Source organism: Eschrichtius robustus, chromosome 9, assembly GCF_028021215.1.
Source record: "Eschrichtius robustus isolate mEscRob2 chromosome 9, mEscRob2.pri, whole genome shotgun sequence".
Taxonomy (NCBI): Eukaryota; Metazoa; Chordata; class Mammalia; order Artiodactyla; family Eschrichtiidae; genus Eschrichtius; species Eschrichtius robustus.
This window is the reverse complement of record NC_090832.1, coordinates 13,930,897-13,943,911: the sequence shown is the minus strand read 5'-3', so window position 1 is coordinate 13,943,911 and position 13,015 is coordinate 13,930,897. Positions and strand designations below refer to the sequence as shown.

Below are 13,015 nucleotides of genomic sequence, written 5' to 3'. Positions count from 1 at the left end.
TCCTCATTTGCTGTCCAATGTGACTATAAAGGGGAAAAAATCACTTAAAAGTGTATAACTTTTTTAAAAAAAATTTCTATCCTAAGGAATTTTAATTTAATTTTCTTTAGAAAGACAAGTGAACCACATTACCATCTTGGATTTTTAATGGATTATATGGACACAAAATGACAGAACATAGGAGATTCTAAAGTTCCTTGATTCCACTCATTTATGAGAAGTGAGGGAATCAAGCAAAGGAAGCTGAACTCAGTGGGTGTTGCAGAATACTGTAATAATTCTGACACTTATTTTCCCCCCAGACTCCTTTTGTGCTTTCCCCAAGAATAGTTATCCACATCACTGAGGCAAAATCCTTGTTTTTACTCACACGGTGATTTAACATTTCTTTACTGTTGTGGTTATATTGTTATAAAAGCAACAACAGCAAATCCAATTCATTTGATCTAAAAACAAACTTTAACACTGAGCTTACATTTTTTTTTTAAGGGATAAATTTTATTTCTTACATTTAAAGCTAGCAACTGGGAAAGCACGTTATCTAGGGATCTTCTGCAACTTCACAGACAAATAACGAAGGGTTAGTGGGGAGAAAGTCTTTCAGCCAAATAGGTGTTACAACCATGAAGAATCCTCCTTCCCGGATGGACTCATTGGTCATCATCTTTTATTTGCTTCTCTATGAATTTCAACTTCAGCTTCTGTGAAGAGTCTTTGCACAAAGGTTAAACTATGTCAAATGGTCCTTGGTGCAGATAGTTATTTAAGGAGTCCACCTCCACAGGTAGCCACCCTCCTAAAGGAAGAGAGCTTCAGTGGCCAGATGCCTGTGGCTGCCCTTTTTCATTTAAGGACACGAGTTCACAGGATTATTACTCAAAAGACCTGTGGTTTGTTTCTGATATAATGAATATTTAGCTTATGTTGCTGTTTGTTTCTCTGAACATTGGAATTTTCCGTGAAGAAAAATGTACTCTCATTTTAGTTTCTGCAATGCAGCTGTCCCAGCTAATAGTGTCTGAATATGGCTCAAGAATGGAATAATTTTTACTTAATAAAAAATTCTGTATAGCATTTTCTTTCTTGTTTTTTATTTAGCTTACATTTTCCATTGTTCTTCAAGGACAATTATGCTAAAAGATGTCTATAGTAAATGTCTATAAATAGATGCTCTCTAATGCAATATACCTGAAAGAAGAAAGAAAGAAGGAGGGAAGGAAGGAAGGGCGGAAGGAAGGAAGAAAAGAAAAAAAAGCTCGCAGGATAACGGATTTGTTGTAAGTTGTTTTTGGACAAACTTGGCAGTTACCATATAGCCACGTAAGGTTTTAAGAGATCATTAATTTAGTAACAAGTCTATCTTTTGCTTGTGAGTCATCCTTAATGTTTAACATGAGAAGTAAGCAAAGTGTATGGTTTTTGTCTAGAATTTATGTTGGGAGTAAAAACTGCTTTATGTCTCTCAAAAGAGGAAAATGAGAGCAGAAATCCCCTGGGTATTTAACCATCTGGCAGAATTATTGCCTCCTCTCTCCCCAAGTTATGAAACAATCAAAATGGGTATCTTGTAAAAATTGTGCAATGTATGAAATGTGAAATTAAAGCAAAAATTAGAGACATTTTTTAGTTGTATTTGTTTTATTTGAAATATTTAGTTGATTACAGAATAAAATTAAACTGGTGTCAATTTTGATTCAGAGTTTATTTATTGAATAGCCTGTGACTATTTCCTATTTATTTGGTATTTTAACTCAGTTAAGACCATTCTCTTTAAACTATTCCAGAGACACAAACCTTACTTTATCTAATAACGTATAACAGAAAAAGGGTAACATCACAAATAAAAGAACCAGAATTTTCAATGTATTAATACAGATGTAAAAATAAGTAAGTTATTTGTTAAAAACATTAGGTTCTTACCTCGCTAGATAAACAATTCCAAAATTATTCAACTTTTTTAGAGAATAAACTTTTTTATCGAGATATAGTTGGCATATAACATTATATTGGTTTTAAGTGTACAACATAAAGATTTGATATACTTATATATTGCAAAATGATCACCACAGTCCAATCAAATTAACATCCATAACCACACATAGTTACTTGTGATGAGAACTTTGAAGATCTACTCTCAGAAACTTTTAAATATACAATATGGTATTATTAACTATAGTCAGCATGCTGTACATTACATCTCCGGGGTTTATTTATTTCAGAACTGGAAGTTTATACCTTTTTTGATGACCTTCACCCATTTGATCTCCCCTCCCTTCCCCCGCCTCCCATGTCTGGCAATCTGTTCTCTGATATCAGTAGAAAGTCCCATTTATTCATCTGGAATTTTGCCTAATATATTCATGTCTTGAAGCAGCTAGGAATAAACTTTTTGAAACTAAGAAAAAGAACCCTAGTAATACATGAAAACCACAAGCAAAAGCTGAAGAGCTATACAAGTGTCTAGTTTTATTGCAAGTGGTGGCTGATTTACAGATAAGGAAGAAAAAAATCAAGCCAGAAATTTCCAAAATTAATTAGCTTCTGGGTAACGGGAGCAAAAGACGGACAGTTTGCTTGTCTTTTATAGTGTGAGAGTACAGGACACACTCTTCTGTCTGCCAAACCCTCTGCTAGTCTGAAAACCTTATTCCTTTCCCCGACTATCCACATGATTATGGCAGGAACAATCACTGCGTCAAATGTAACCTCATTAATTGGTCTAGGAAAAGGCATCTGACCAAGTAAATCCAGTGGTCCTTTGCAAAGGATTTTGTGGTAGGGATCCCAAGAGAGGCCAATATCTCTCAGATGCTTAAAACTGTAAGAAGTAAAATTTAAAAGCATTTTCTCTGCCACATGGTAGGAAAGAAAGCAAACTGATCCACAGAGAGAAATGGAAAAAAAAAAAAATGGAATTGCCAATGGATTTGAAATTCTTAGTCCCTGTAGCTCCTGAAGGCTGGCTGTATACATCCCTTGCCTTCCTAAGGCATGGCTAATGAAATCTTTCTTGGATTCGACTGAATATCACAACAGCTTTCTAGCAAATTCTCATTTTTCTATAAACCAAATTGGGTTAGACTACAATAACTTGCCAAAAAGGTTTCTAACTAAACAGATATTCAATATATACTGCTTTCTCTCTGAAGCTGATAAATTGCCAAATATGGGCATAAGCATATTATGAGAAATTATATTAGCAACTGCTGGTAAAATTAGAGTATCTATCTTAGGAAAATAGGTATGTAGACAAAAAACAGATTATATAGCAAATGGTAGAAAAGAAAGGAAATAATGAAAACTAAAAAGTGAAAGCATAAGATCAGAACTAAAATAAAATCAATTACATTCTTTACAAAATTAATTCAGACGAGATAAACACAACACAAAATAACAGCTTCTATTGGATGAAAAAAATTCCAGCTGCAAGCCAATTGTAAATCTTGCCTAAAATGAAGTGATTCAGAAAAGTTGAAAGTATAGGCAAAGATATATTAAAGTATACCAATTATGAATATCAGAAAAAGTTGAATTCAAGATGAAATATGTGCAAAGAGTATTGCTTTATAATATTAAAGACCATAATCCCAATGAAAATATAAATTATCTTGAGTCTTAGGTAGCAAGTAGCAAAGCACAAGAAATGTTAAAAAAAATTAATTTCTTTTATTTATTTATTTTTTGGCTGCGTTGGGTCTTCGTTGCTGCGTGCGAGCTTTCTCTAGTTGCTGCTAGCACGGGCTACTCTTCGTTGCAGTGCGTCATTGTGGTGGCTTCTCTTGTGGATCACGTGCTCTAGGCGTGCGGGCTTCAGTAGTTGTGTCACATGGGCTCAGTAGTTGTGGCTCACAGGCTTAGTTGCTCTGCGGCATGTGGGATCTTCTCGGACCAGGGCTTGAACCCATATCCCCTGCCTTGGCAGGCGGATTCTTAACCACTGCGCCACCAGGGGAGTCCCCAGAAACGTCTTCATAAAACAAACTACAGACACAGTGAGGGATATAAAGAAATATTTGAGTGCCTTAATTTTTAAGATATTTTATGCCTAAATTAATTTATACATTATTTGAAGATATACATAATTAATTTAGTATATTAATTCTATTGAGAAATAGAAAAAAAGAAATGGAATTGCCAGTGGATTTGAAATTCTTAGCCCTTGCAGCTCCTGAAGGCTGGCTGTATACATCCCTTGCCTCAATATTTTAAGATATTTTATACCTAAATTAATTTATACATTCAATCTGTTTCAGTCAGAATCCTTCTATAAAGGTTTATGTTTTGTTTTTGTATCTTTTTTTTTTTTTTGTCTTTTAACTTAGATGAAGATAGAAAGTCATGTTGGAAATAAAACTTAAGAGACAAAGTCATCAAAATTCTGAGAAAGAAGAGTAATAAGAAGAGACTTGGCCTATTAGATATCAAAATATTCTTAAAGCTAAAGTAGTCATTCAACAAAAAAATCAAAAGAAAATAATGTACAAATCAACCGAACAGAATAAACAACATAGAAATAGAATGAAGTATGTATGGAAAATTAGTTATGATGAGGGTAGAATTTCTAATAAATGAAAAAATTGATCAACAAATGTTTTGGGGAAAACTGGATGGCCATAGAGAAAAATCTCTCACTTATCTTAAAATAAGTTCAAAATGAATAAGAAAAATAAAACATTAAAATAAAATAAAGGCATATCATAAAAATAGAAAAACATTTTAAAAATATATACTTAGAAATAACTTTTCTAAGTGAGTTTGGATGGTGGGAGATCAGATTTTTTTAACTCTGAAGGTTAATTTTTTTTAATGAATAAATCTTACTATTTAAAATCTATATTTGAAACCAACTTTATGAGACTTAATTCATATGCAATTAGATGCAGAGCATTTTAAGTGTTGAATTTGATCCATTTTGACATAGGTACACACCCATGTTACCATCACCATATTCAAGATACATAACACTTGCATCACCACAAAATGTTCTCTTATACTCCTGTCCCAGTCAATCCTCATTTCCTACCTCCAGGTTGAAGCAAACATGGATGTACTTCCTATCATTATAGATTAGGTTTATTCATCCCGGAGTTCTGTACAAATGAAACCACACAATATATGCTATTTTGTGTCTGGCTTCTTTCCCTCAAGATAAGTATTTGAAATTCATCCATGTTGTTGCATGTTTCAAGGATTCATTTTTTTAACAGACAAATAATATTCCATCGAATGCATATATGATGACTTCTTTATTTGTTGGGCATTTGTTTCCCAGTTTTTGGCTATTATGAATAAAATTTCTGTGAACATCTGTGTCCAAATCTTTGTATGGATCTATAGTAGGCTGAGGAATAGCCTCCAAAAAAATCAGGTCCTAATCCCTGGAACCCATAAATGTTACCTTTTATGGGAAAAGGGTTTACACAGATATGATTAAGTTAAACATTTTGAGATGGGGAGGTTAGCCTGAATTATGCAGGTGGGTTCTAAATGCCATCACAAGTGTCCTTAGAAGACAGGCAGAGGGAGATTAGACACACAGGGGAGAGAAGGTGATGTGAAGACAGAGCAGAGAAAGATTTGAAGTTGCTGGCTGTGAATATTGGGGTAATGCTGTCACAAGCCAAGGAATGTCCTCAGCCACCAGCACCTGGAAGAGACAAGGAACAGATTCTCCCCTAGGACTCCTGAAGGAAAAGCAGGCCTGCCAACACCTTGTGCTAAGATTTCAAACTTTTGGTCTCCTGATCTGTGGGAGAATACATTTCTGTTATAGCAAACTACCATATTTGTGGTAATTTTTTACAGCAGCCATAGGAAACTAACAAACACAAGAACTACATTCTGAGTTTTCTTTTTTTTTTTTTTAAAGATGTTCTGTATAGCAATTTTTTTTTTTTTTTAAAGATTTATTGATTGATTGATTGCTATGTTGGGTCTTCGTTTCTGTGCGAGGGCTTCCTCTAGTTGCGGCAAGCGGGGGCCACTCTTCATCGCGGTGCGCGGGCCTCTCACCGTCGCGGCCTCTCTTGTTGCGGAGCACAGGCTCCAGACGCGCAGGCTCAGTAGTTGTGGCTCACGGGCCTAGTTGCTCCGCGGCATGTGGGATCTTCCCAGACCAGGGCACGAACCCGTGTCCCCTGCATTAGCAGGCAGATTCTCGACCACTGCGCCACCAGGGAAGCCCTCTTTTTTTTTTAATTTTGATTTTTATCAGGTAAATACCTAGGAATATCATTGCTAGATTGTGTAGTAACTATATGTTTAACTTGATAAGAAACCACTAAATTCTTTTCCAAAATGGCCACACCATTTTCAGTTTTCACTAGCAATAAATGAGTTTCATGTATTCCATATTCTCATGAACACTTCTTATTTTCTGTTTTCATTTGTTTGTTTAGTTTTAACCATTCTAGTAGGTATATAATGTTACCTCAATATAGTCTTAATTTGCATTTTTCTGACGACTAAAGATCATAGTAACTTTTATTGTGCTTATTTTCCATTTGTATAGTTTCTTTTGTGAAGTACTTTCTCAGATATTGTGCCCCTTTAAAAAAAACGGAATTGTCTTCTTGTGAAGATCTGAGAGTTCTTTATGTAGTTAGGTAAAAGTCCTTTATCAGATATGTGTATTAAAAAAATGTTTTCTCCCAAGTTTGGCTTGCCTTTTATGTTGTTAATGTGTATTTCAAAGAACACAAGTTCTTAATTTTGATGAAATCAATTTTATCAATTTTTAATGTTGTTTTATGATATCTATCTGCCCCAGAGTCAGAAGGATTTTGGAACTAGTTTGTTCCTGATGTATAATAAATGTGTAGCAACTTGTAGCTACCTCAGTCCTCCTGAACTGTGAACTCCCTCCTCAACTTGGTAAGACCAATGTGCTGTGCTTGGGGATCCCTCTCCCTGCCCTGTAATGTGTCTCCCAAAAATGAAATGTGATGTGATTGTAGGGCTTACCTCATTTGCTTTCATTCTTTCAGGAATCAAACTCATGTGTTGCCTGTTGCCTAATATGCTCAATTTTACAGTTTGTTTGTGGTCAGAAGGTAAATCTTGTCCCTTTTATCTATTGTGGCTGGAGGTGGAAGTCTCTGAAAAGCTATTTTTTAAGAATAAAGAAAATTATTAAACATTGCCTGGGCAGGGGATGCTATTAAACCCTATTAAAAGACAAATTATGAACTGTGGGTAATATTTGCCATATACATGTCAATAAGTTAACAACCTTAGTATGGATTAAATGTTCTACTGTTTAATATAGAAAAATATCTCAATAGAAGATGCACAATGGATCAGGTAATTTGCAAAGTAAAAATATAAAAATGGCCAGTATGGCCTTGACAGTTACTTTTCTGAAGTGTACTTTGGCCATATAAATGTAAAATATAAATACTCCTTGAGGATTACAAGCATTTGCTCTGGGAAAGTAATTCTAGCTAGCTGTTTTAAATTTTATATTATAACTTACTTCCTCAGGTGCCTGATGACTATTAAACCAAAGCCTCCACTGAATAGACAGCGCACAAAACAGTCCTCTTCCCCAAACCCAAACCCAAACCCAAACCCACTTACATCTCCACTGGACTAAGAATGCACTCTTGACTTAGAGGTTGCTCAGTCATCATCGGATTGATGAGATGAGCTGGGATTTGAATTTGTAGTCAGAGAGGGGATGAGTGCAAATTTAAAGGTCTCACTGTACTCCACGCAAAATAACCCAAACTCTCTGATCTCAGACAACTGTCACATTCTGCAAATGCTCAAGTAGAAAAGTCTGGTGGCCTACAACAAAGTAGGTATTAAGCAGGAGTTACAAGTAAATGGCAGGAGCTAGAACCAGAAGTCGTGGAGACATAAAAGATGAAGTGCGTAGTACAAATTTAGCCAGGGTGTGAATAAACAAAGCAGGAGGAGAGAAAGAGAAGCAGATTATCAGAGAAAGATTACTGGAGTGGGAAGACAGAGAAAGAGAGAATCTTCCCTGCTTTCCCCACAGTTACCTAGCTCTCTGGTTTCCAGCCTTTTCTGAGATTTATTTTGTGCTCCTGAGTTCCACTTGTAGCGGACAAGCATTTCATTTGCTTGTCCAGCACACCTGTCCATTTTTGCTTACTTAATTTTCTCAGGGAAACTATTCTTCCATTCGACACGATCTTACAGTAACTCTCAGCCACCATTTCGCACCTGTCCCTATGCTTACCACCCTGCTTATCAGAATGGAGAAAACATCCCTCTTTCAATCAATATTCCACTAGTGCTTTTAGCTTCATTCCCTCTTTCCTTCTTAATGATAATGATCTTACTGTTTCACATACCCCTTCTCTCTCTGGTATTAACAATACTTCCATCTTAAATTGAGATCATTGGAAACAGACTCTGAAACAGCAATGTGTGTGAAAAATATAGACGGGGGCCGGGGCAGTCTCAGGAAGAATATCTATAGATGAGCAAGGGAAACAGGACTTGGCAGAAGGAAAATGAGTGGCTTTTCCAATAGAGGTCTCAGCCAGTCCTGTGGAGATATAGCATGGTCCTTCAGAGTTGTCCCTGATTAAAGCAAAGGGCTGGACAATGGTTAGGCTTAGGGTTAGGGTTAGAGTTGAGTGAGCTCTAAATGAGGCAACACGAAGACATGCCCTATAAATGGGGTTTTCAGGGAGCTAGCTGCCAGTCAGGTCAAATTGTGACTATTCTGTGAACACGGGGTTTTCTCAGGAACTCTAAACTGACAAAGATTCTCTCCATGCTGAAATTCTACTCAGGCTCCCCTCAAGTCTCTTCTCAACTAGACTTTGACTTTTGAGCTTCCATTTTCATCTCTGCATTGTCCAAATTTAGCAAGAATCCTACTAAGTCAGTTTAGCCATATTCCTCCATTCTCCATATCTGATCACTCTTGGTATCTCACTGGGTTCCCCCTCCTCTACCATCCCCCAGGTGATGTCTGGTCACCCTGGCCTGCCTTTGGTAAGAGTCTCATTAGGCCAATTTAGCCAGAATCCCCTCTTCACTGTGATGTTTCCTTTTAGTAATTTTCCATCCACTGACCCCCACCTTGCTCCCTGACTGTAAATTGTGAATTTTCCTTATTGTATTCAGAATTGAGCCCAGTTCTCTATACTGAGGTCTCTTTTCCCCTATGTTAACAGTTTTTCTGAATAAAATCTGTTTTTACCACTTTACTGTCCAGCTCTGTTTATTCTTTGACAAAACCTACTTTGACTTCTCCAGTGACTGTTAGGCTGTTGGTTTTCATTGGTACTGTGTTTGCAAGGCTGCTGATTTTCAAGCTACGATGGAACTGGCAAGAAGGAGCTGGGAATAGGCAAGTTAAAAATGCCACTTAGCTCACTGTTCTTACCAAGACTGTGTTTTTTTTTTTTGAATAAATGCTCCTTGAGTTGTTGCAAGTCTTTGGTTAATTTCCAGAGTACTGAAAAAGTTCATAATTTTGGCCAATGTCCTCACTGTTTTTATGAAGAAGAAAGTTTTCAGAGGTCCTCATTCCATCACTCCAGAAGTGCTTCTGCTTATCTTGGAATTTAGACAATCGTGCTGTAAAAACCTACTGGCATAAAGTGCATAGGTTCTAAAAATTAGAAACAGAGATGTACTGTAGTGATTCCCCCTGGCTCTGCTTTTCTTATGATATGAAATGACAGGTGAGAGTTAACCATCCTTTGGGAGGAGCTGGCTGACTTTAACAGCATAGCCCTCCTCTCCACCATGAATCTCTTGTGAGTTAAAACAGAGTGTGGAATGCCTACTGTTGGCTAAAAGACTGCTACAATGTATCTCAGTTTCAGAACTGGACCATTTTTCCAAGCCTTTCAGTCCTCCAACTCTCCTGTTAATTCCACAATTTCATTTAACCTATTTCTTCTGGACAACTGTAGAATTTTATAGTTCAAATCCCTTCCCCAAAGGTCGTGGAATGAAGAGATGCTCATGTGTGATAAACATCAAGATCAAAGGTGTTGCTTGAGATAATTTCAATCTCTGTTTGTTTTTTTTTTAAATTTATTCATTTTATTTATTTATCTTTGGCTGTGTTGCTCAGGCTTTCTGTAGTTGCGGATTGCAGGGGCTACTCTTCGTTGCGGTGCGCAGGCTTCTTGTTGCGGTGGCTTCTCTTGTTGTGGAGCACAGGCTCTGCACACAGGCTTCAGTAGTTGTGGCTTGCAGGCTTAGTTGCTCTGAGGCATGTGGGATCTTCCCGGACCAGGGCTCGAACCCATGTCCCCTGCATTGGCAGGCAGATTCTTAACCACTGCGCCACCAGGGAAGTCCCAATCTTTGTTTAGACACTTCCGTTCACCTCACTGGAGGGAAATACAGCCATAAGTGGTAGAAACAGGCGATGAGACTTGTGTGCAGGGACTTTTTGTCCTCGGCTCTACCTCTAAGTGTGTGCTTTTCCATAGTTTTTTCCACACTGAAATTCTCATCAGAGGAGACACTTTAGCAACATTTCCCACATGCTTTGAAATTTTTTTTTTTTTTGAGGAAAATGTTTCATTCTATTAGGTTAATTCCACCCTAAAGTATTTGCATAAGTGGTGTGGGTCTGGCCTTTGACGTTATCTTCCTGAATGTTCTCTGACTGCTCACTCAGGCGTATTGTAGACGCAGGGTCTGGTCTCATTGAATCTTGTGCTATCTTTACCAAATCAAATCTGTAAAGTTCACTTGCAATTTAACGTATTGTTTCTGAGTCATCTTGACATTTTGACTTCATAAGTGTAAACTGAAAACTGCATTTACTGGAAATTTGTTTTTAAAAATAAAACAACATAGGCCAGATCCCTGATCTACAGATGCATTATAAAATTAGGCAATGCTTATGAGATAATGCTTCTGAAAGAAATTTTTAAAAAGAAATTTATATCTGTTTTTAAAGCACATAAAAGTGTAAGACTGTGTTCAATAGGAGCAGAAAATATACAAGCAATAGTGTAAATTATTAGGATGGAATCTAGTTTTTTAAAAGGTGGGGGGGAGGGGTTCCCTGGTGGCCTAGTGGTTAGGATTCCGAGCTTTCACTGCCATGGCCCGGGTTCAGTCCTAGATTGGGGAACTGAGATTCCACAAACTGTGTGTGGCGGCCAAAAAAATAAAAAAATAAAAGGGAGGCAGAGAGCATAGTCAAATGTTAAAAGTGACGATGTTTAGCATTGTTAAAAGAACTGACCGGGAAGTTTCTCTTTATTTCAAAGTTATAAATATTATAAATAAGTAAGATTTTTGGCATAGCGAGCCTATATTTGAAAATCAGTGCATAATGGTTTTTATTAATAGAACCTTTGCATAATTCATAATAAATGACTCCAGTAATATTGAAATTTTCCTGGAGGATAATTTTTATTAGTGACTTAAAGAGTCTAGAGTTATTTCTTGCTGCTGAATGGGATCACAATATGATCAATTCCATCACTTTATTTTTCTTAACCATTTAGAAATACCCAGGCACGTTGGCATTTAGAGGTAAACAAAATGGCTAAGTGGAGGTGAAGAGGAACTTTGAGTATACTTACCTCATATATTCTAAGGTTAAGAATTTTGGGCAGTTATAAAAGGTTTTTTTTGGGGGGGGGTAGGATACCTGTGAAATTTGAATATAGACTAAGCATTAGGTGACATTAGGAGATTATTATAAATTTTGTCAGGTGTGAAAATGTCACTGTGATTATGTAGAAATAGATGTTTACTTTTCAGGGGTGCACACTAAAATATACAGAGGTGAGATACTGTAACATCTGAGGGAAGCGAAGGGGAGGAGGTGGTGAAGTGACTTCTGAGTGGAGCCCGATACGTTCGGTTCTAACGAGTTCAAGCTGAACCACCCACTGAGGATTATGTCTCTCCAACACCTCCCAGGTCCTGCTGGTCTCCTCCTGAGATGTGGCGGTGCATCTGTACCATGTGCCGGCCATTCAGCTCAAGTACCAGCATCCAACACTATCTTGGATGTGCATCTAACGGTCCAACACATGCCTGGAGTGGGGGATCAAACCCTCGACTGAAAACACATGATTCCAACACTGATCAGGAAGATCTGGTTGGAACCCATGATGCCCCTATCAGATGTGTTGAATACTGTCCAGAAGTGAATGTGGTAGTTACTGGGCCTTGGGATCAGACAGTTAAATTGTGGCATCCCAGAACGCCTTGTAAGGCTGGGGCCTTCTGTCTGTGAGTAATACCCTCTCTGTCTGGAGATCAGCTGATTGTGGGCAAGGTGGGCAGTAAAGTGTTAATGTGGGAATTACAGAACATGGTTTACGTGCAGCAGTGCCGGGTGTCCAACTTGAAGTACCAGGCTTGCTGCCTTTGAACATTTTCAAACAAGCAGTTATGTATTAAGCTCGGTTGAAGGCCAAGTGGCAGTTGAGTACTTGCTCCCAAGCTCTGAGGTACAGAGGAAGCATGTCTTTCAAGTGTCAAAGAAAATAATATTGAGCAGATTTATCCTGTCAATGCCATTTCTTTTAACAACATCTACGGTACGTTTGCTATGGGTGGTTCTGAAGGATTTGTAAGTATTTGGGGTCCAGTTAACAAGAAGCGATGACACTGGTTCTATAGATACCCCACCAGCATCACATCACTTGTCTTCAGTAATGATGGGACTACACTTGCAATAACACCATTATATATCTATAAAACGGATGACATGGGACATCCTGAAGATGGCATCTTCTCATCTGCCAAGTGACAGATGCAGAGAAAAAACCTAAGTCCACCTAAACATCTCCTGAAAGCAGTTTCTCTATGGAAAGCTTTTCTGCTTCCTACAAATCATACTTACCCCCTGGATGTGTTAGAGCCATTGTTGTTACATTATTTAGTATGGATTTCTCTGTTTTCTGTCTTAGGAAAACCTTGTCTGTGTGCCTTTTCATACTGACTTTGTGTAGAATGAGGATTCTTTGTGTCTTTTGTATTTGTTATTTACTCTAAAATACTTTGGCAGAAGAAAACTAAAAGAAGCAAATATGGCAAAATTTTA

General features: G+C 37.4%; 1 pseudogene; it reads left to right on the top strand.

The window, feature by feature from the left end:
* The first annotated feature begins 7,286 nt into the window (after positions 1–7,286).
* On the top strand, positions 7,287–12,753 carry LOC137769092 (mitotic checkpoint protein BUB3 pseudogene; annotated as a pseudogene).
* Positions 12,754–13,015: the final 262 nt, after the last annotated feature.